Source organism: Lissotriton vulgaris, chromosome 6, assembly GCF_964263255.1.
Source record: "Lissotriton vulgaris chromosome 6, aLisVul1.2, whole genome shotgun sequence".
In the NCBI taxonomy this organism is placed as follows: domain Eukaryota; kingdom Metazoa; phylum Chordata; class Amphibia; order Caudata; family Salamandridae; genus Lissotriton; species Lissotriton vulgaris.
In genome coordinates, this window is record NC_141694.1 from 519,307,254 (window position 1) to 519,330,392 (window position 23,139).

Consider the following 23,139-nt stretch of genomic DNA (forward strand, 5'->3'; position numbering starts at 1 on the left):
GGAATTTCAATGGTTTTATGCGAGTAAAATAAGGTTTTGTAAATGCTAATTCCTAACTATATATGGCCTATAACCTATGGTTTTTTCATTGAATTTTCAAGGTTTTGTAAATGCAAATTCCTAACTATATATCCACTATAACCTATGGTTTTTTCTGTGAATTTCATTGGTTTTTTAATAGCAAATATGAAAAGCTTTAAAATGTCAAGTACGTGATAGATAAAAACATTTTCGTATTTATGCACGCTGATGTGCTTTGAACGCTGCCCCCCCCCTCCCCTCTTTTGCCTTAGTAGTACTCTCTCTTTGCAGATACAGAAGGGTAGTTAACGCAGGCCTTTACCCCCGTTGTAATCCGTCGTACCTCCTTGTCTCTCCATTTGATTGATTGTTGTCCAAGCATTTACTGTTTTAGAATTGGTTCTCTTTGGATCATTCTCTATTTACAAACAAGCACAAAGTCGCAATACTCTGTTTAGTCTTTGCAGATAGTGAAAAATCGTGTAAAAAAATAAAAGTAATCGAGCAAAATCAGTAGGCCACTAATTGGATCTCTTTTTGACCTCGCTAAAATAGAAATATTAGGAACAACCCTTCTTGAGAAATACGAAAATAGTGAGATGAACTGAGCTCCACACCATGAGGGCTGCAAGACAGCTCGGCTCCATCACCCATCCCGCACAAAATAATGACAAACCCTATGCAAATATTAAAAATATAGACAACACACCAGCAAAGAAACAGAGTAAAACATTTTATTAAAAAACTATTTACATAACGTTGGTTTATAAGATGATGTCAGTAGTGGACCGATGTGTGAATAGATCGAAAACAGCACAAGGCTCCAAGATCCGGATAGCAAGCTCCTGGATGTTGGGTGCCATAGTTTAGAGTTCTGAATTTCAGCCTTTTTCAATGCCTGTGCTTTGTTGAATCAAAATGGCGGCTTGACACAAAGCTGACTCAAGCGTTGCTACTGATGCTATGCAGACCAAAACTGGTTTTCAGTTTGTACATTTTTCTAGATTTTTCAATCCAAGTTTGGTTGACTTTGTAGAACGATGGCTTCAGATTTTCAACATACGATGTGGTGGCGCTGACTGGGAAGGGGCGCTTCGCTCCTGCCCCCTCCCCAAGTAAGATTTTCATACGTGAAAGTACGTTAATGGTTTTGGTCCCTGAGATGCTTCGATGTCACTACCATTCTCAAATAGCATAAGTTCTAGATGTTGGGTGCCATAGTTAAGAGTTCTGAGCAGCGCTTGTAACACTGTCTGAAGCTTATTTCCACCTACTGCAGCTTCACTATTCTCAAAGTAAGTGAGTGTCGTTTGTGGACCTGACTGCATTAGAAAACAATGTGATATGTTACCTTCCTAAACAGCTTGACGGAGGCCCCTGAGGGGCGCTGTGATGGCCATGGACTCGGAGAAGACGCTTGGCTCCGACACCCTCCCCAAGTCTTATAGCACTGGTGTAGCCTGAGATCGCCCCCGACATAGGCGGCCGGCTCCCGGGGTCCGGCGGTACTTTTTGCCTTTTGATGACTCTTCAATTCTGGACCTTGTCCCACAATCCGTTTGACCTGAAGACAAGCTGTAGTGGGGCGCCCCTTTATCGTTTTAGTTGCCATTCCGCCCGCTTTTGCTACACTGTGCCTCTTCCGCCATTCAGCTGTTTTCCGCCCGCTCTTGCGACTACAGCGTCTCGCTCACCATGTAGTTGAGATGCGCCCGCACTTGCGGTGCAGCGATAGGCGGCTGCCACAGGACTCTCAAAATGGCGGCCGTCTCTTCGGTTTTGGGCCTGGTCCACTAAAATGGCCCTGGGACACCTTGGAACTCGGACGCTTGTCTGCTAGGGCTTGGGTCCCATTCTCGAAAAGCGTCCCCTCAGCCGTGAAGATTCTACAAAAGTCTTGGGGGCCTCCGACTCCCGCAGGCTTCTGGTGGGGAGCGGCTGCCATGATTGCTCGCGGAATGGCCACGACGGAGCTACGAAATGGTAGTGGTCTCATGCTGACGCCAGCTTTAGTCTGAAACATCCAGAAACACTGTAGACTACCAATTCGATCAGTTCCGGTAGCGCCCCAACATGACCCGGAAGAGAAGAACTTGCCCTCCCCTCTTTGACTGATGGTTCTTGTTGCCTGTCCCCTCTGTTGTCATTTAACAGAACTTTTTGGACTGCTGAAAGGGGTTGTGTTCTGAACGCTGGTTGGTGGAGACATTTAGACTATATTCTTGACCTACGTTGTCGCGTAATGCGTTTTATGACACGCCGCGTTAGCGCACCCGGAAGTGATCCGAGGCGCGGCGCGCAGCGCGTAACGTAAGCATAACAGGTCATGTGACTTGTTAATAAAACTTTTCATTGGTTCATTTTACTTTTGTTAATTTAATGATGAAAAGCTTGGTCATATGACCTAAAAATTACGCTTTTTATTATTTTCGAACAATATTTTTTTTTCAAACATATGTTATAATATTCCAAGCTAATGTACTTTCCCGGAAAATTTACAACTGTCTTGCAAGTAAAATATATTCCTTTTTCGAGAAAAAGGGCGTTTCTTCCTTCCATGACGGAGCCGTTGAGTAAAAGAGATTCGGCCTGCTGTCTTAGTCGCCGATACGCCTGATTATCAGATTCTTATCGATCACTTTATGTTGCAGACATGAAAAACACAACTGCCCTTGACCATTTATCTTTACTGCGTTCCTACATATTATACCTTTTATCCGTCATGTAATTGGACTGCTTTATTTCACTTGCCTTTTACTGATTCGAAAACAGTCACTAAAAGTAAAAACTTTACAAATGAAAATACTACTACCGTGTTTTGTTTTAAAAACCTTTATTGTGAAAATGTCAGTATACAAATACGGGCCTATAACCACGTGGGCCGGCCACGGAGCAAACTCAAATCGTATATGATGAGGAGACATTTACACTGTAGAAGAACGTAACGAGCGGGCCATTAGGTGACAAGAACAAAGGTGTCTAACAGTTGCGGAATCGGTGGACGTACATTTTGTAATTAAAATACGACAGGGCCACTTACAATAACATTTTCTAGATATACATTTGCGGGCAAAGAGTTACGAGTCCCATTTATACCGGCGCCATTTTGGGCGAGGCCGGGCAGGTCCAAGATATAGTCAAAATGTCTCCACCAACCATCGGCCAGACCAGAACCCCTTTCGGCCCTTTATGTTACAAGATGGTGTCTTCCATTCAGAAAATATTGGTGGCAGCATTTTGAAAGGAAACAGAAACAGCCGTTCTCCTAGTGAGTTTCACATTGTTACATTTAGGAAGAATGTTGAAGAGTAGTATGTGGAAAATCTGAAGCCATTTTTCTACAAACTCTCAATCAGACTTGGATGGAAAAAAAAACCTGAAGAATGTACAAACTGAAAACCAATTTTTGTCTGTATAGCACCAACAGTAACGCTTGAGTCAGCTTTGTGTCAAGCCGCCATTTTCATTCAATCAATAGCGTCCCCCTGCACACATTCAGGGACCTGGTCGTGTCTTCAGATGAAACGCATTGTAGGAAAAGATGCAGAAAGGAAAAGGAAAAAAGTTCCGCCGGACCTAGTGAAGCTGCAGCAGGTGCAAATAAGCTTCAGACAGTCTTACAAGCACTGCTCAGAACTCTCAACTGAGGCACTCAACATCCAGGACTTGCCATTCGGATCTTGGCGCCTTGTATTTTTGTTTTGTTTTTGATGGAGGGGAAAGAACAAAAAACAGACATTGAAAAAGGCTCAACAGTGCAGGGCGCCTTGTGCTGGTTCCGACCTATTCACACATCGGTCCGCTACTGACATCACCTCATAAACCAACGGGGCACCCCACGCCGACTTTCGGCGCAGCATTGTAGGATGGCCACACCAGTGCGGCAATTTGCTGGACACCACCTCGGTGCCATCCAGATCTCGGCGCGTTCATTCATTCAATAGCGTCCCCCTGCACACATTCAGGGACCTGGTCGTGTCTTCAGAAGAAACGCATTGTAGGAAAAGAAGCACAAAGGAAAAGGCAACAAGTTCCGCCGGACCTAGTGAAGCTGCAGCAGGTGCAAATAAGCTTCAGACAGTTCTACAAGCACTGCTCAGAAATCTCAACTGAGGCACTCAACATCCAGGACTTGCCATTCGGATCTTGGCGCCTTGTGCTGGTTCCGACCTATTCACACATCAGTCCACTACTGACATCACCTCATAAGCCAACGGGGCACCCCACGCCATCTTTCGGCGCAGCATTGTAGGATGGCCACACCAGTGCAGCCACTTGCTGGACACCACCTCGGTGCCATCCGGATCTCAGCGCGTTCGAGTCACTGTGCCGGAAGAGTAACCGGAACTCAGCTGAACACGCCGTCTTTCGGCGCAGCATTGTAGGATGGCCACACCAGTACGGCAATTTGCTGGACACCACCTCGGCGCCATCCGGATCTCGGCGCGTTCGAGTCACTGTACCGCAACAGTGACCGCAATTCTGCTGGACACGCCGTCTTTCGGCGCAGCATTGTAGGATGGCCACACCAGTGCGGCAATTTGCTGGACACCACCTCGGTGCCATCCGGATCTCGGCGCGTTGTGCTGCCTTCGGCCTATTCGCACATCGGTCCGCTACTGACGCCGCCTCACGTGCCAACGGATTTTCTACGCTTTTTGTAGCCCTATGTCGCATAACAGGTCATGTGACTTGTTTATAAAACTTTTCATTGGTTCATTTTACTTTTGGTTTCCTAAAGATGGAAGGCTTGGTCATATGACCTAAAAATAACACTTTTCATTGGTTTAGAACATTTTTTTTTCCCAAACGATGAAAGCCCCACCTTGTTTCTGGATCATTCAGACTGAAGCTGGCGTCAGCATGAGAGCACCACCATCTCGTGGCTCCGTCGTGGTCATTCCGCGAGCAATCATGGCAGCCGCTCCCCACCGGAAGCCTGCGGGAGTCGGGGGCCCCCAAGACTTTTATACAATCTTCACGGCTGAGGGGACGCTTTTCGAGAATGGAGCCCAAGCCCTAGCAGGCAAGCGTCCGACTTCCAAGGTGTCCCAGGGCCATTTCAGTGGACCAGGCCCAAAACCGAAGAGCCGTCCGCCATTTTGACAGCCATGTGGCAGCCGCCTATCGCTGCACTGCAAGAGTGGGAGCAACTCAACAACATGGTGAGCGAGACGCTGTAGCCGCAAGAGCGGGCGCAACTCAGCTGGATGGCCGCCACCTGGGGAGGCCCGTTCACGCCGCCTCCCCCCCCCCCCCCCGGGCCGCCGCACGCCAATTTTCGGAGCAGCATTGTAGGATACCAAAACCAGTGCAGCAGTTTACTGGACATCACCTGGGTGCCTGTCGTACATGTTGTGTCAGCCATGTGACACTGGACACAGACCGCTACTGACGAGGCCTCCCCCCGCACCACCCGGGACGCCCCACGCTGTTTTTCTGTGCTGCATTGTAGGATCCCTAAACCAGTGCGGCACCCAGGCGACATCACCTGGGTGCCGTCCAGAACTCTGCACGTTGTGCTGCCTTGGGACTATTCGCACAGCAGACCGCTACTGACGAGGCCTCCCCCCGCCCCACCCGGGACGCCCCACGCCAATTTTCGGAGCAGCATTGTAGGATCCCTAAACCAGTGCGGCACCCAGGCGACATCACCTGGGTGCCGTCCAGAACTCTGCACGTTGTGCTGCCTTGGGACTATTCGCACAAAAGACAGCTTCTAACCATTGTTGCTTTTTGTGTTAATAAATGTTTAAATGTTTTTAGTTTTTGTTCTGTTCATTATCGTTAAAAGTTAATAAAGTTTTATAACCTTAATTTGTTGGAGTGTTATCTATTTTTTGAAAAACGGGTGAATGGGGCCTTGAATCGGGTTATTGTCATGTGTGGGCTTTGGAAGTGTGCTGCTGCAGGATCGGACATTTCAAACTCAAATGCACGTTCTTTTTCTTACCTTTCCGAAGCATGGAGCGCAATAGCAGGCAGAGAAAGGGTGATGCACGTGTTGAACACTACCTGACCTGGCAAGTTGCTGGCAGTGCCCCCCCGCCCGCTCCTGAAAGAGGGCACACACACACCGCCGCCCCGAGTACTTCACAAATCTTTAAAAGACCATGCGCTTGTTCATGAGGCTTAAATGGTTTATCACCTCTTCTAGAACCCCTACATCGACCCTCTGACGTTTCATGGAAAAATTACCATGTAACACAATACCAAGCCCTGTCAGCTGAAACCCCCAAGGAATCGTGGGGCATATTATCAAGGGGGTTTATCTCCGCTTTTTTGGCTTTAAAAACCATGAAAGCGGAGATAAAATTATTTCCCTATTATCAAGCTGTCGCTAACACCAGTTAGTGACACCTAAAAGGAGATAGCGACCATCTTGGGCCCGGCTTTGCATGTCAGTGATACTTATCACTAATGACATGCAAAGTGGCGTGCCAAGATGTTAGCGACTGGAAACAGTCCCTAACATCGCTACCTTCTATTACCAACTTTTGGAGATATTCGCGCTAAGCGCGAATATCTCCAAAATCTAACACCTGCCCTGAGCAGTTCTTAGCCATGTTATCCAATGGGAGGTGGATAACATGGCTAAGAGCATTTGCTCGATAATACATGAATATCGCTGACTTTTCTGCGATAATAGCAAGGTTTATCTGCGATAAAAATCGCCGATGTGCGGCGATAATTTTTGTCTCTAAACAAGTTATAGACAAAAATTATCGCTAGTTGTTCGTAATATGCCCCCGGGTTTTTGCTTGCAGAAATCGGGAGGCGGGAGACTAGCACTGAAATCAGTACTCACACGCCTGAATCAGGAGGATTGGCATGTCTGAATTCTCTACAGCTGGGGCCATAAACTACATCCGCAGGGGTAGGTGATAGCCTGGGACCAGCCTGGCATCTAAAATGGCTGCCGTGCACGACAAAATTGTGGCATTCGAAAAAAGGCAAGATGGCGCAGCCGCTGGAAGAGATATATCAACATATATCAGCCTCCTCAGCCACCCTCAGGAAACATAGGGGATTAGGATATGTCTCCCGCACCCCCTTATACCTAGTACTTTAATTAACGAAGCACAAAATGGCGAATTCCCGTTTCGCTACCAGTTTGCGGCCCAGTTCGCGGCCCGTGAAGCGCTTCTACCGTGAAAAATCATTTTTTTTTTATTTTCCCCACGGGACCCTTTAATAACCCCAACAACATTCCTAGGGGGTCAAGAGGGGGATACCTTGCCCCCTTTCATTAAATTCCCCCTTAGTTTTTCACCTTTTCTTCTCTCTCGATCCTACCGAGAGACAAGATGGCGGCCGCTCCGGACTGTCACGCAGCAAAAAAAAAAAAAAAGCTCACGCACAGCCGCTGGAAGAGATGTATCAACATATATCAGCCTCCTCACCCACCCTCAGGAAACATAGGGGATTAGGATACGTCTCCCGCACCCACTTATAACTAGTAATTTAATTTACGAAGCACAAAATGGCGAATTCCCGTTTCGCTACCAGTTCGCGGCCGCGCTTCTACCGTGAAAAATCATTTTTTTTTTATTTTCCCCACAGGACCCTTTAATAACCCCAACAACATTCCTAGGGGGTCAAGAGGGGGATACCTTGCCCCCTTTCATTAAATTCCCCCTTCGTTTTCCACCTCTTCTTCTCTCTCGATCCTACCGAGAGACAAGATGGCGTCCGCTCCGGACTGTTTAGAATGTTGACAGACACCGGAGAGCCAATCAGCTTTCTGCGCGCAAAGTTCCGATAAGCGAAAAGTAAGCGGACCGGATCGCTGCCCAGAGCGCTGTTACAGATATATATCTTGGTTTGAACGTTAATTTCTCAAAAACTACTGGAGCACATATATTGAGACCTAGCAAAGGCACATCGGGCTAACAGTCCCTACAATTTTGCCAAGTTTCGTGCAAATCCATTCAGCCGTTCGAGCTAAAAGTGAGTCCAACCGCCCTATGGAAAACTCAATGCAAAAAACGCGTTTTGGGACCCCCCTTTTTTCTCGGCCCCCCCTTGACGAACCCCCCCCAAATTTCCAGGTGCTGCTCAGAAACAAAATGTGCCATTTTCCTGAAAATTTCAGCCAATTCCGTCCACAAACGCCAAAGTTATTAGGCATAGAATTTTCAAAAGTCCCATAGAGAAAAAATCCTAACTATATATACCTACTGGCGACCGCCAGTAGGTAATATATATATATATATATATATATATATATATATATATATATACATATATATATATATATATATATATATATATTTATATATATATATATATATATATAACCTACTGGCGATAGCCAGTAGGTATATTTAGTTAGGATTTTTTCTCTATGGAACTTTTGAAAATTCTATGCCTAATAACTTTGGCGTTTGTGGACGGAATTGGCTGAAATTTTCAGGAAAATGGCACATTTTGTTTCTGAGCAGCCCCTGAAAATTTGGGGGGGTTCGTCAAGGGGGGGCCGAGAAAAAAGGGGGGTCCCAAAACGCGTTTTTCCCATGTTAATTTCCATAGGGCGGTTGGCCTCACTTTTAGCCCGAACGGCTGAATGGATTTCCACGAAACTTGGCAAAATTGTAGGGACTGTTAGCCCGATGTGCCTTTGCTAGGTCTCAATATATGTGCTTCAGTAGATTTTGAGAAATTAACGTTTAAAACAAGATATATATCTGTAACAGCGCTCCGGGTAGCGCTCCGGTTCGCGAACTTTTCGCGTATCGGAACTTTGCGAAGTGAAGCTGATTGGCTCTCCGGTGTCTGTCAACATTCTAAACAGTCCGGAGCGGCCGCCATCTTGTCTCTCGGTAGGATCGAGAGACAAGAGGAGGCCAAAACAAAGGGGGAAATGAAGGAAAGGGGGCAAGGTAGACCCCTTCTGACCCCCTAGGATTGATGAGGGGGATATTATAGAGCCACGCGGGGCCCAAAAAAAAAAAAAATTCCGATTTTTTCGCCGTAGAGACGCGTCTTGGTACGCGAACCGGGCAGCTAACCGGGCAGCTAACCGGGAAGCTAAACGGCAGTGTAACGGGAGTCTGAGGAGTAGCTGATTGGCTGTCAACATTGTAAACAGTCCGGAGCGGCCGCCATCTTGTCTCTCGGTAGGATCGAGAGACAAGAGGAGACCAAAACAAAGGGGGAAATGAAGGAAAGAGGGCAAGGTAGACCCCTTCTGACCCCATAGGATTGATGAGGGGGATATTATAAAGCCACGCGGGGCCCCAAAAAAAAAAAAATCCGATTTTTTCGCCGTGGAGACGCGTCTTGGTACGCGAACTGGGCAGCTAACCGGGAAGCTAACCGGCAGTGTAACGGGAGTCTGAGGAGAAGCTGATTGGCTGTTATCATTGTAAACAGTCTGGAGCGGCCGCCATCTTGTCTCTCTGTGGGATCGAGAGACAAGAGGTGGAAAAAAAAAAGGTGTAAATGAATGAAAGGGGTAAGGCAGACCCCTCTTGAACCCCTAGGATTGATGAGGGGGCTATTAAAGTTCCCTGCGGGGCAAAAGAAAAAAAAAATTGTGATTTTTCGTGGTAAAGGTGCTTCCTGATACGTTAACCGGGCAGCTAACCGGCAGCGTAACGGGAGTCCGACATATTGTGTTTTTTGAACGTTTGTGATATGTGCACGTGTGGATTTTGTCTAATTAAGGTTAAAAAAATATATATATATATCTTTAAGCGTGTTCTGGCGCGCTTACGTTTTGGGTTTGGTTTGCGCTGCAGAGACGATACGTCACGGTTATGCGATGCATCATGAGGCGTCTCACGGGCTACGTGATACGTCACTTAATAAAGAATATATTTTACAGCTATAGATATTAGCTTTTAAAAAACCAATGAAATTCACAGAAAAAACCATAGGTTATAGACCATATATAGTTAGGAATTTGCATTTACAAAACCTTGAAAATTCACTGAAAAAACCATAGGTTATAGACCATATATAGTTAGGGATTAGCATTTAAAAAACCTTATTTTATTTGCACAAAACCATTGAAATTCCATATATAGTTAGTTGCACTAACTATATATTGCGGACCCGCAATCCACTGCTAATGATGTCACATATTACATAATTCATGACATGGTCAGTGACATCACTGATGACATCACTGATGACATCTCAAATGACATCACTGATGACATCACTGATGACATCTCAAATGACATCACTGATGACATCACTGACATCTCATTTGACATTACTGATTACATCACTGATGATATCATTTATGTGATAATACATCTTCAGACTCTAATATAACCTTAGATACACTCAGTGTAAACAGGCACTCACAGACTGTCACACATCCATGGAGTTACTCACACACCTAGTCTGTCATGCAAAGAATCAATCACATCTCCATTTCCTCAACTATACAGTTATACACACCTTACTTATTCAAACATATAGTAACACATATTCACTCTCTTATACAATAATTGATACAAGTTCACAACGATTCATACTGCCACTCACACATTCACTGGCTCTTATGTTCAGTTATTTATATATGTCAACTCTCACATGGAGTGTGTTTTACATATGTACTTACTTTGACATGTAGCACTGAGATATCCATTCACTCACCAATATACTCATGCACACAGTCAACTGTCCATACAGCTGTTTCTACATGCACTTTTGAACCCATACACCTAGGGAATCAACTGCTCACACATCTATGCACAGAGTTATACACCTCCCAGCCACCCACACACATACTCAGTCTCCCATACAAATACTTGGGCAACCATTCAATAACCCATATAGTTACTGATATAGCTACTGATTTAAACATGCAGCAGTTTACAGAACAACATAAATAATGATTGCCAAATTAAGACACTTTAATCACTAACCCATACACTCAGTGAGACACATTTAATCATTCTCTCATACAGTCAGTCATGCACCTACTAAATCCTTCATCCAGACTCTTATACATCCACTCATTCTTCAATATGTAAGACATATTTTAACTTTACAGAAACATACAGTCACTGGGTGTTGTCATCAGTGATGTCATCAGTGATGTCATTTGAGATGTCATCAGTGATGTCATCAGTGATGTCACTGACCATGTCATGAATGATGTAATATGTGACATCATTAGCAGTGGATTGCGGGTCCGCGATATATAGTTAGTGCAACTAACTATATATGGAATTTCAATGGTTTTGTGCAAATAAAATAAGGTTTTTTAAATGCTAATCCCTAACTATATATGGTCTATAACCTATGGTTTTTTCAGTGAATTTTCAAGGTTTTGTAAATGCAAATTCCTAACTATATATGGTCTATAACCTATGGTTTTTTCTGTGAATATATATATATATATATATATGTTCACTGAAACAACCATAGGTTTCACACCAGTTATAGTTTGGAATTAGCATTTTAAAAACCTATTAAATTCACTGAAAAAACCATAGGTTTCACACCAGTTATAGTTAGCTGGAAATTTTACTCGCATAAAACCATTGAAATTCCAACGATATAGTTAGTTGGACTCACTATAACTTGCGCACCTGCAATGCACTGCTGATGACGTCACATATTACATCACTCATGACATGGTCAGTGACATCACTCATAGCATGACATCATTTAATAGCCAATCTCTATAGGTATGAAATGTAATATGTTTTATGATGAATTTTATATTTTATAATTATGTAATTCTATTTTTTTCATGTTTTTTTTATGTTTATTTGATTTTTTATTTGTTTGCCCTGGAGCGCTCCCGGGGCGCGTACCAATGCGCTCACCAGTGAGCGTAGTGCTACGGCGCACCCCGGGGCGCGTACCGGGGAGCGCCCCGTTAGCGCTAATGCCGCAAACAAAAACATCATTGTGATGTTTTGCGTAGCCGCGTCCGCGTGATACGCACGGCGTAAGCGCACCCGGAAGCACCCACGCGCATACAAACACGCTACGTAGCGCCGCCTGGCGCGCCCTGGGCGCACCCCGGGGCGCGTAGCGTAAGCGCGTCGGGTCATGTGACCTGAAAATAACACTTTTCATTGGTTCAAACAGTTTTGGTTTCCAAATGATGAAAGCCCGGCTCATGTGACCTGAAAATAACACTTTTCATTGGTTCAGAACGTTTTTTCCAAATGATGAAAGCCCCCACCTTTTTTCCTCATTCTCACTGTATTCTTTGAGTGAGGAAGAGCTGCTTTTTTCTTACAGATATGGCTACTGTACTATCTGCAGCTGGAGCATCTGTCCCACCACCACCACCACCATCACCACCACCACAAGGACCACCAGAAGATCACATTGGTGGTCAAGAAGAAGAGGAGGAGGAGGAGGAAGAGGGGGAAGGGACAAGGCAGTTCCTGCATGAAGACAATCCCCCATACAAACCAAGAGAGCACTTCATATGGGAGTTTTTCAAAATCCCAAGGGGTTTTAAAAAAGTAAACGCTGCGAAGGTGACTTGTCTCATCTGTAAAGCTGTGCTATCCAGGGGGAACCCTGCTAAAAAATATTCCTTTGGGAATCATACTATGATACGACACATGCAGCGTTTACACCCTAATAACTATTCTGCAGCAGAGGTGAGGGAAATCTGCAGTAACCTACCCCAATCATCATCCAGAACCTCTACAACTCAAGAACCCACTCCATCGGGTTCAGAAGCAACTGAAGTGATTCCAAATATACAAACAAAGTTTGGGGGATACAAAATTGTTTGTATTTATTGTAACAAAACCATTAGTTATGGTGAAAAAAGAATTACACTAATCACTGTTGCTATGGATCACCACAAATGCCCGAGGAAACCATCATTTTCCTGTTTTTTTTGTGCTCCAGTTGAGCCATTTTCAATTACCTTTTTTTTGTTTCTCCCTATAAAAAATACAAAAAAATTATAAAACTGTTCAGAAAAGCCAAAAAAGAAAAAAATGTTCAAAAAAACAATAAAAAAATATAAAACAACAAAAAGAATAAAAAAAAACAGTTATTTTTAGAACTACCTCCAATTTATAAAAAAAGGCTTCATTTTAAAAAAAACTCTGTCATTCTTTTTTCCTCATGGTACGCTCCCCGGTCAACTCCCCGGTGCGCGTACCGGGCGCTCCCCCCGCGCAAATCGGAAAAAAAAATGTTTTTGCCCCGCGGGGCCCTTTTATGGCCCCCAATTCAAACCTAGGGGATCAGGGGGGTCTACTCTGCCCCCTTATGGTCATGTCCCCCTTTGTTTTTGCCTCCTCATGTGTCTCGATCTTACCGAGACACAAGATGGCAGCCGCTCCGGACTGTTTCGAATGTTTACAGACACCCAGAGCCAATCAGCTTTACGCGCGCAAGTCACGTAGCGCACCCGGAGCGCTCCCTGGTGCGCGTACCAGAGCGCGGCCATAGATATATATATTTTTTTTAATCTAAATGACTCAAAATCCACTGGAGCACATATCTTGAGACATAACAAAGGCACATTGGGCTACCAGTCCCTACAATTTTGCCAAGTTTGGTGGAAATCCATTCAGCCGTTCGGGCTAAAAGTGAGGTCGACTGCCCTATGGAAATTAACATGGGGAAAACACGTTTTGGGACCCCCCTTTTATCTTGTCCCCGCTTGACGAATCCCCCCAAACTTTCAGGGAAGGACTGAAGGGTCTGGATTGGACCACCTTCTTCCTCCCCAGCAGAACCCAGAGCATCTGCCTTGCAAGTCCCCAAGTCTGCTGCCTGCGTGTGCGGAGTCGGGAAGCAGCAAGGAGGGAGGAGTCACGCCCCCAATCTCGTCAGCACACAGGCTCCTGGGTGTCCCCACCGGGACAAGGAGCGGAGGACCAAGCCTGGGCCTTGCGCATTAGGGTCTGCCGCTTGTGAGGTCACCAGCTAACGCACCACGGCAGGACACTCCGGCGCAGCAGAAAGCACCAGGCCACTTCCAGGCCCTGAGCGTAGGCTGCCCCTAACACCGCCTCGTGGGAGAAATCAAGACCTCCTGCTCAACCACACTCCGGCAAAAGTCACCCGGACAGCCACGCCACACTAAGGGTACAATTTCCCGTTGCTCCAGCCTTATTAATGCCAGGGGGACAGGATATATCAGCGGATTGCAGCAGGCCCAGCCCGGAGCACAGCACCTGTGCAAACTCCATCTTAGGCTGCAGGTCACGCCTCCCCCATGTAATACATAATACCATAGCCAGTGACACCATGATGAGTACATTCCAACCTGCATTACTCAGTCTTTCTGCATACTCCAGTTTTCATCAATTCCGGGCCCAACACCCTCCCCAGTACCCCACACACAATACCTCCCCCTCACTAAACCACAACCATAAACAAAAACTGAACCGCTGTATTCCAGTCTGCTCCGTTGGGAGACTTTTCTTAGGGTCAATACGGGTAACACTCTGCTAGTATGACCTAGGTCGAGGTGACCCCAATGTGACATTGCAGCTCTTGTTTCCAAGGTCCAACACTGTTACCAAGGACTAATGGGCCACAGCCACTCCCCGGGCACCAAGTCCCTCTGTATGGCATTCCACCCACTGCAACTCTCTCTTGTTAACTGTGCCTCTTAGGGGGAGAACTCCAGGTGTGTAGGGAAATGTAAAGACCACAAAAGTCACAGCAGCACCCAACTACCCACAGCAACAACAAAGCAACAAAGCAACCAATCACAGCAACATCAAAGTAAGCATCATCAAAGGAAAGTGATGTGTGTAAATGATCCAAATTAACGAGGACTTGAAAATCCACCCAGGGGTCTCTCTCCATCCCTACTATTATGGTGATGTTCACTGCACCGACAGTGTGTCTCAAAAAGTCAAGTAGTGTCAGGGGCATGCAAAGCTGATCAGCAACCTCAAACACAACATGCAATTGACACCAATGTAATTCTCATTACAAACTTCACAAACTTGATGTACAACACATGCTATGTATACTGGTTTAACACTAAAGTAAGAGATTTATATTTACTTCCAACTGATCAAGGATATGGTCTCCAGACGTGGGTGATGACTCCATTTGGAAATCCACAGACTGAACCTCAAAAGGCATACAACCATGCCCATTGCAAGACACGTAACATTGTTGATAGAACCTTTGAAATGCTCAAATCCAGGTTCCTTTGCCTTGAATTATCTGGTGGAAGGCTACTGTATTCTCCCGAAACTGTGTGCAAAATGATAATGACATGTGCAATACTACACAACATATGTGTAAAAACAAATGTGTCCTGGGATGAAGAGGACCAACACCCTGAACAAATGGATGATGGTGATGAAGTTGAAGCAGGAGGACAAAACATCTGCCACACTGCAGCAGGGATAAGATGCCGCACACACATTGTCACACAATTTTTTTCATGATTTATCATACTTAAGTATGTTAGAATGTTAAATAAATATAAAACTGAAAATTAAAGTAGGTCCAGCATCTTTGAATCCAAGAACTTTACAGGCCATATGATAGGCAAATATGTGTGCAGAAGTCCATTTTTCTTATCTCCTGGAGGGGTGCAAGGGTGTATTCATCAAGGACCGGTATGGTTTATATATACAAGAAACTAAATGGTGCACGGGGATCATCCGTAGTCACACATGAATTACCGGGTGCATGGAAGGTTCGTTATCTATTGGTTACCACATTTCGCAATACTCTTCACACAGCTGCCTATATAGACAGAATGGCCCTCTGGGGAGGTTGATGTCTTCCATGAGTTCATTGAACGTCTGTAGTTGGCCATTGAAATGTAGTGGGCCCACGTATGTCACTGTGTCTTCAGTCCACAGGCAGAGTAGCCGCTCCATGTAGTGCTGGCTTCACTTGGAACACCACCAGTGCCAGGAGAGGGGAGTAGGGGGTGACGGCTTGTTCTGAGGTAATAATTTCCCCTGGCAGTCGCAGTTGGTTGATGGCTGGGGTCTGGATTTGCCCGCCTATTGTTACCAGTTCTCCCTGTGCATGCCGCGCTGTGAAATGCAACGCCCATTGCATTTTTGCAGGTAAAAAATAATACTCAAAGTATTGGGCAGCTAGTCCACCCTGATTGAGGGAATCTGCAGCTTTGCAGGGGTAATACGCCTGCGTCAAGATCCCCATATGAGTGTTACAAGTAGGGTGTCAAGCTTGCTAAAAAAGGAATGGGGTGTACACCGGAAGTGAACAGAACTACTACAGGCAGAACAAAGGGCATCTTAGCGACTGCTAGTTACTGCATGACAGCCAGTGGGAAATCTTTCCCAAAGTGTACGGAGGTTGTAATGCCAGTCATTGCCCTGCATCAATTGCCAAACGAAATCTTCTGAGGTGTGTGATCTAGCTGGACTCACAGGTATTGGACTGCCTGGGTCCTCCAGGGGATGTTAACGTTGTCCAGTCTCAGTGGGCATTGGTTAATGGCTTGTATTAGGGGATATATAGTTGTTTGGACCTATTAACTTTGCATTCCAATACCTCCTCAAATTCCTGCAGAATGCTTAATATAGGGGGGAAGGTACACCACAACATTGCACACATAGATGATCATGTCATGCACGTACATCAAAAGCACATGAGTTGAGTCACCAATTGGGTTTTACCAATTCCTGCCTGTAGCACAAAGGTGGATTGTCAGAGGTTACATTGTCATCGGGGAGAGTGGGCATCCCTGCAGACTGCCTCGATGTACTGGAAATGGTGCTGAGATGAGGGGCCCAAATACTGCTCTAAATGTGGGTGTGGAGTATATCAACTTGGTGTATGCCTGGAAACAAGGTCCTACTACCATGTACTGCAGGACCTGGAGTAGATACTGCCATGAGAGGTTGTCAAATGCTTCCTCCAGTTCCAGGAATAAGGATGCCGCTCAGGTGAACTAATCTTGTAACTGATCCTGGACATGGAACAGTTGGTGTAAATTAGAGGAGGTGTTCCTGCCGGGCACAAATACATTTGGAGGAGGGTGGATCATCTTTTGGAAGGACCGTTACATATCTATCTGCACAAATCTTCACATACATATAATAGTCCATGGGCAATGGTCAATGGTCCCTCATGAGCCTAGGTCTTGGGGATTCCTGTCTGGCTGGTGGAGAGACATAATAACTGACTCAATCATGGACTGTGGCAGGGCACCATCATCTAGGGCTGCTTCACACAGATTTACCAATTGAGGTACCAGATGGGCCGCTAACATGCAAGAAAAAAACAGTGGGACAGTGTCTTATCCGGGAGCCTCCCAGGTGGGCAGTGCCTTCATCACGTGCTTGATTACTGTTGCCCCTATGGCCTTGTTTACTTCCTGTTGGTAATTAAAATCTATAGTAGGTAGTCTGAGTCAACTCATGAATTGTGTAAGGATGTCTGCATGCAGTGTAGCAGGGATGCAGTGGAGCAGGGATATTGTATAGTTGTGTACAATGTCCCCATCACGGACAGTGGCAAGGACATCCAGAAGACCCTTGTCAAAATAAAAGGCAAGGTATTTCCCGGCATTAACTGCCAGCCACGATATAGTCTCAAAGGCAGCAAACACACTAGGTAGTGGGTTCGCCCTGCCCTCTAAGTCACTTAGGTATATGAGTACATCGTCAGCATATATTGAGATAAGGTGTTTATCATTTGATATTGTAATTCCAAAATCCTCAGGACCGTCTCAGTGCAGTAGTGTGGCTCACTGGTTAGAGGCGGCAGACCCGAGAGCAGAGGACGGCCCGGGACCAGGGTTCGATTCCCGACGCGGCAGGTTTCTGGACCAGGGTCAGCGGACTCGATAATTCTCTCGCCTCGGTGCCCACTCTGATCAGCGATCACACTCGGCAACTCTGGGCATAAGCTTGCCTCATCTGCACTAACAGCCCCACCAGACCGCCGGGGATGCCTGGTCTCACCCTGGAGATACCCATTAAGGGACCATCTCTCAGGGAAGCCAGGAAGGGTTTCACAGCGGTCGAAGCGTGGAGATACTCCTCCGGGAGTCGATCCTAGCGCTATATAAACTTGCAATTAATTAATTAATTAATGGCCAGTGGCTCCACCATGACCACAAATAGGAGAGGGGAGAGTGGACATCCCTGTCTTGTGCCCCTGTGTACTGCATATTCCCTACTGGTTAGCTGTGCATTTGGCGGTGTTTGGTGGCCGCGGACATGGATTGTAGGAGGTAGAGTTTGAGAGTGAGCGCGATACGTGACACAGACGCACGCTGGACGGAGGTGACGGTCAAGGGGTGGGGCTCTGAGCAGTGCGGCGTGCGGTGAGCAGTTCTGAAGCTCGGAAGCGGACCGGGACCGACCTTATGCAAAATCTGCAGGTGTGAGTCCCACAGCAGGTCAGAATCGAGTGCGGGGGTGCCGAGAAAGCATTGCGGTTGAGGTTGAGGAAAAGGGCGGCGAGGACTCTGCAGGCATTTACATTCAGACGGTAAGGTGGGGGTTCGACAAATCCCTCGGCCCATTAAGTAAGGAGGGAGTGGAGCGAAGGTGGCGCCTGCTTGTCTGTGCTCATTTCGAGTGTACTTGGACTATAGCAGGCCCCAGGCAAGCTCCACCTTCCTCCTCCCTCTGTACACTTTGCCCAGCAGGTCCTGCATCGCTTGGCCCCTTCAGTATAGGGAGCAGGGCAGTTACCCTTAAGGCTCTATTAAAGCACCAGCACCTCAGTCCTCGCTTGGAGCCTGGTTCCCCGTGTCACTGCCCCAGGTCCATGCTCTGTTCTGCCTGAGCCCCCCCTACCGATCTCCCTCCCTCCTCTGCAGTATGAACGCCTAGTGACTCCTCTCGCAAAAGCCTTCTTAAGTCTTGGTCCTGCTCCCCCCGCACCTCCCCAACACCCTTTGCCTGCTCCCATCACTGTTGGTGCCTGGATCCGGTTGCAGCCGGTCCGTGACGGCTCTTACCCCTTCGTGCGATCCCCCTGGTGGTGGGACTGCAACGGGGGGGTGGGAGCCCAGCGCGGCCTGCGGCGAGGTGGTAACAGACCATCAGATAGGTGCTTGCAGGCGCGGGAAAGTGAGGGAGTTAAGTGTGTGGGGGGTGCCCCAGGCTCAAAGCTCAATTTTCCGCCCGTAATTCAATGTGATTGGCTAGGACTGTGATACTATATTCCTAAACAAGAAAACCCAACAAAGCTGCACAACCGCACAGGAGCCCCGCAGCCCGGCAGCCCAGCAGCCCAGCAGCCCATCAGCCCAGCAGCCCAGCAGCCCAGCCCAGCCCAGTAGCCCAGCAGCCTAGCAGCCCAGTAGCCCAGCAGCCCGGCCCAGTAGCCCAGCAGCCCAGCCCAGTAGCCCAGCAGCCCAGCCCAGCAGCCCAGCCCAGCCCAGCAGCCCAGCAGCTCGTCTTGAAGCGACCCTTTAGAGCACTTCTGTCCAAGGAAAACATTTAGGAAACTTAACTGCAACCTAGTGATTATAATCAAGCAGCCAAATATAACCAAATACTGCCAGCAACGTAGAGCGTGCTTGGAAGACATCGCCTCCTGGCCATCCTTACTATTTTTTCTATCGTCATTAACCAGAACAACTTGTTGAACAGCCCCTCCACTGCCAAGAGGATGAGATCAGGGAAAATAAGAAAACCCCCGTCTATAATAAAACGGAAAAAACTTAAATCCTCAGAAAATATGGTGGAGCAATTTTCTGCTGACCATGTGAGTCCACCGACTGTTAAGACCACATTGAAGACCTCCAAACCTTCACAAAATGGATGGCAATACTCCTACAACACGAGTACGGTTCCCTCATGCGGCCCATCCTCGAACGGCTCAAAAGCCTTCACCCTCTTGGATTACTTTAAAAAAGCACCGGGGGAGGCTAGCTCGACTCCGCTTCATCACTCATTAGAGGAAAACAAGATCTGCGAGTTCGAGCGAGCCGCAGCCCCAAATACAAATCCGCCTCAACCATCGATATCCAACAAGTCTGTCCCCGTCATGACCACATATATCTTTGGCTCTCAACTCGTCGATCAGAACATTGCCTTGGAGGCTTTGTCACAGAGAGCCTTCAAAAACTTATCCCCAAGTTCTCAATCAGATCCACGTCACCCCCCTTCACCCCAAAATGACCTTGTTAATCAACAGGCTTGTCTAAGCCAACCACCTTCTCCGACTCGTACGGGAAGAGACTCTCAAAATGTACAACCAAGTCGCTACCCCGCTCCATCCCAGCCTCTTTTACATCCTGAACATGGTAAGCAAGAGGCCTGCTCCTTCGTCCTCAATCTCTAACCAAAGCACCCAAACACGTCAATCTCAGCAACCAGAGAAATTTCGTGCCTGTTTACCGCAAACCCATGGAGTCCCTTGGGAGGGCCCCTTAGTGACTCACACTCAGCTAATTTTTCCACAAATACACGCACAAAAGGGTCCGGCATTTAATTCCGATTTACTCAGTTCCCCCATTTCACATGCCCTAAGTCCATTAGAGGGAAGTGCACATTCGATAAATGCACAATGCTTCCCTTGCGCCTCACCAGTGGAAATAATAGCCCCCACAAAACCTTCCCAAAAAATAGACCTCAATGACCAACTGCTAGCGGATTTGTCACTCTTCTTTAAAGACTCCCAGAAACCGCCTAACTTAACACCAAAAATTGAGCCACAGCCAGACGCGTCCACCAATTAGAGTATTTGACCCCAACTATTACTCACCTTTCAATCAACAGTCACTGCTTTAAATTATCATTCGGATGAACTGGACACCCAGGTCGACCTGCTAAACACTCTAGCACTGTTCACAGCAGGGATCGACAACAAATTAGATAAATTAAATAATCTAATCACAGGAGCACAATCATCCTCTAAATTAGTGCAATCTGTTTTCTGCTGTTCGCCCATCATTGACTCGCTGTCCTCGCTTTCGGCCTTTTTATCCACGGTCATAAGTGAGGTTAAGCTACTGAAGGGAGGTAACCAACCCGAATGTTTGCTTCAGCCAAATCAAAACCTTTTAACTCTGATCCCAGAACCATCCAACTCTGTGAAAGGCCAAGTGATCAGGCCACACTCGAGGGGGGGTCAGACCCCTTGGTAATTGAGATCGCTAAGCGAGATGAGCATCATTGCCCCAAAGACCTCTTTACGGCAGCGGCGCCATGTGCGCCCTCAGCCACACACATTGGCCCAGTAAATGGGGAGCCGCACTCTACCAACGACAAGAGGGAAACGGTGCATGTGAGCGTAGCCACGGCGGCCATTGTAGCTACCCCTTTTTCAGACACACCCTTTGCCCCGCCCCCGCATATTAGTAAGAGGGAGCGTAAACGCTAGCGCAAACAGAGCAATAAAACAAGATTAAACCCAACAATTAACCCTCCTAAATTATTTCCATTATTTTTAAACGCTAGTAATAAGAAAGATCTAAACACTCCTCAGACAGCAAACACTAGTCAATGTATACTTAAGGATGATTCAGCCCCAAGTGTCTGTCAACAGACCCCGGGCTGTAGACAGGACCATATCATTACAGCCTTAGAACCAGCAGCAACTGGGTGTCAATCCATAATTGAACCATTAAGGGTCAACCCTAGTGACCCGATCCAGCCAACGAGTACAGTTATGAGAAACCAACCTCAACCTGCCCGCATACCTAGTGCACCCCTGCAGGCTAATCGAACCATTGGTCACAGTTTTGTAAAAGTTATACATAATAACAAACTAACTCAGGTAAATCCAACACCTGGACATAGTCCTGTAAAAAAAATTCATAACAATGAATCAACTTCACTCCCTAACTGTGAGTCACTAGGCACAGGCCCACCAACTGTCCTTCAACCTCGATCGGGCCCAGACGTAGGCTGTCTAATCAAAAGAATCCCTCATCCCAACGCAAGTCCCAGCAGTAAGAGTGCTAAAAGCAACACTGAGGTTGCCAGAATACTCCTTGCCCCAGAATACACTTCCAAGGGTCGGCACGACTGCCTGAATAGATCAAATATAATAAAACTAGCAAATTTGAGGCCCTTACATCTGAAGACATTGTCTCTATTGAATTCCTTCCACCAAGAGGTTCACAACCATCAGAGGTAACCCTGGTGTCATTTAAATCATCAACCTGGGCGCAAGAATTCATCGAGCAAAGGGCAATCTTTCGGGAATGGGGCATCAAAATGTATCCGTACAATCCCCTAGGTTACCCTTCATTACTGGTAAACCATCAGAAGATCCAGCAAAAAGTTGAAAGCACCGCACCAGGAATCAAAAGTAGGCCCTACTCCATTCTAAAAAACGCCTTAGGCATAACAGAGGGGAATCTAATCCCCCTGAACAGAAATTTTAATCCGGATAATTTTCAAGATTGGGGGTGGCTTCCAGCTGCGTTGGCTTGCAATAACTTGCCTGACCCCTGGAGCTCCATCCTCGGCATCCAAATGTCAAGGTTTCTGTTCAAACGGCATCTCAAGCACTTCCATCCACAGAACTCTCAATTCTTGAACGAGTCCCTTCATTAACTTTGTGCTCATGGAACATTAGTGGCCTCCAAAATAAAATCACCAACTAGGATACACACTCTTTTATATTCGGGCACACCGTAATAGCACTACAAGAGACATGGGCCACCCAAGACATCCCAGTGACCAGCTTTATTGAACTTCGGAAACCGGCGGTCAGAGACTGTCTCTACGGCCACCCAAACGGGGGCCTGTCGATTTATGTCTCTAACAATTTAAAAGGCCCGATTGTGCCATTGAACATCGACGAAGACTGGGTCCTGGGAGTCAAAATCAACTCATGGAGTAACCAACGTCCCCTTCTACTGCTTAATATTTACATCAATCCCAGTACCCACTTCAAAAAGATACATCTAACACGTTTAATGAAAATTGTGAGGTCCTTGGCCGTGGACAAACAGTATGCCGATTGTATAATCACACGGGATTTTAATACCAACCTCTTCCAGGACAATATGGAAGATTTCGAAGGGCTAACCCCACTTGCATCTGCAGAAGTTGAGGCGCAATCCAAACCGTTAAACCAAGCCTACTGCAGTTTGGGGGAACTTTGTGTGTTGCAACTACACAGTGCAGGATTTTTGGTAATAAATGGAAAGTCCATTAATGATACACCACCAAACTGGTCTTGGACGAATGGCCGCAAGTGTTCCTACTTAGATTACACTATTTGCAACTTGGCTCTGCTGAAGCA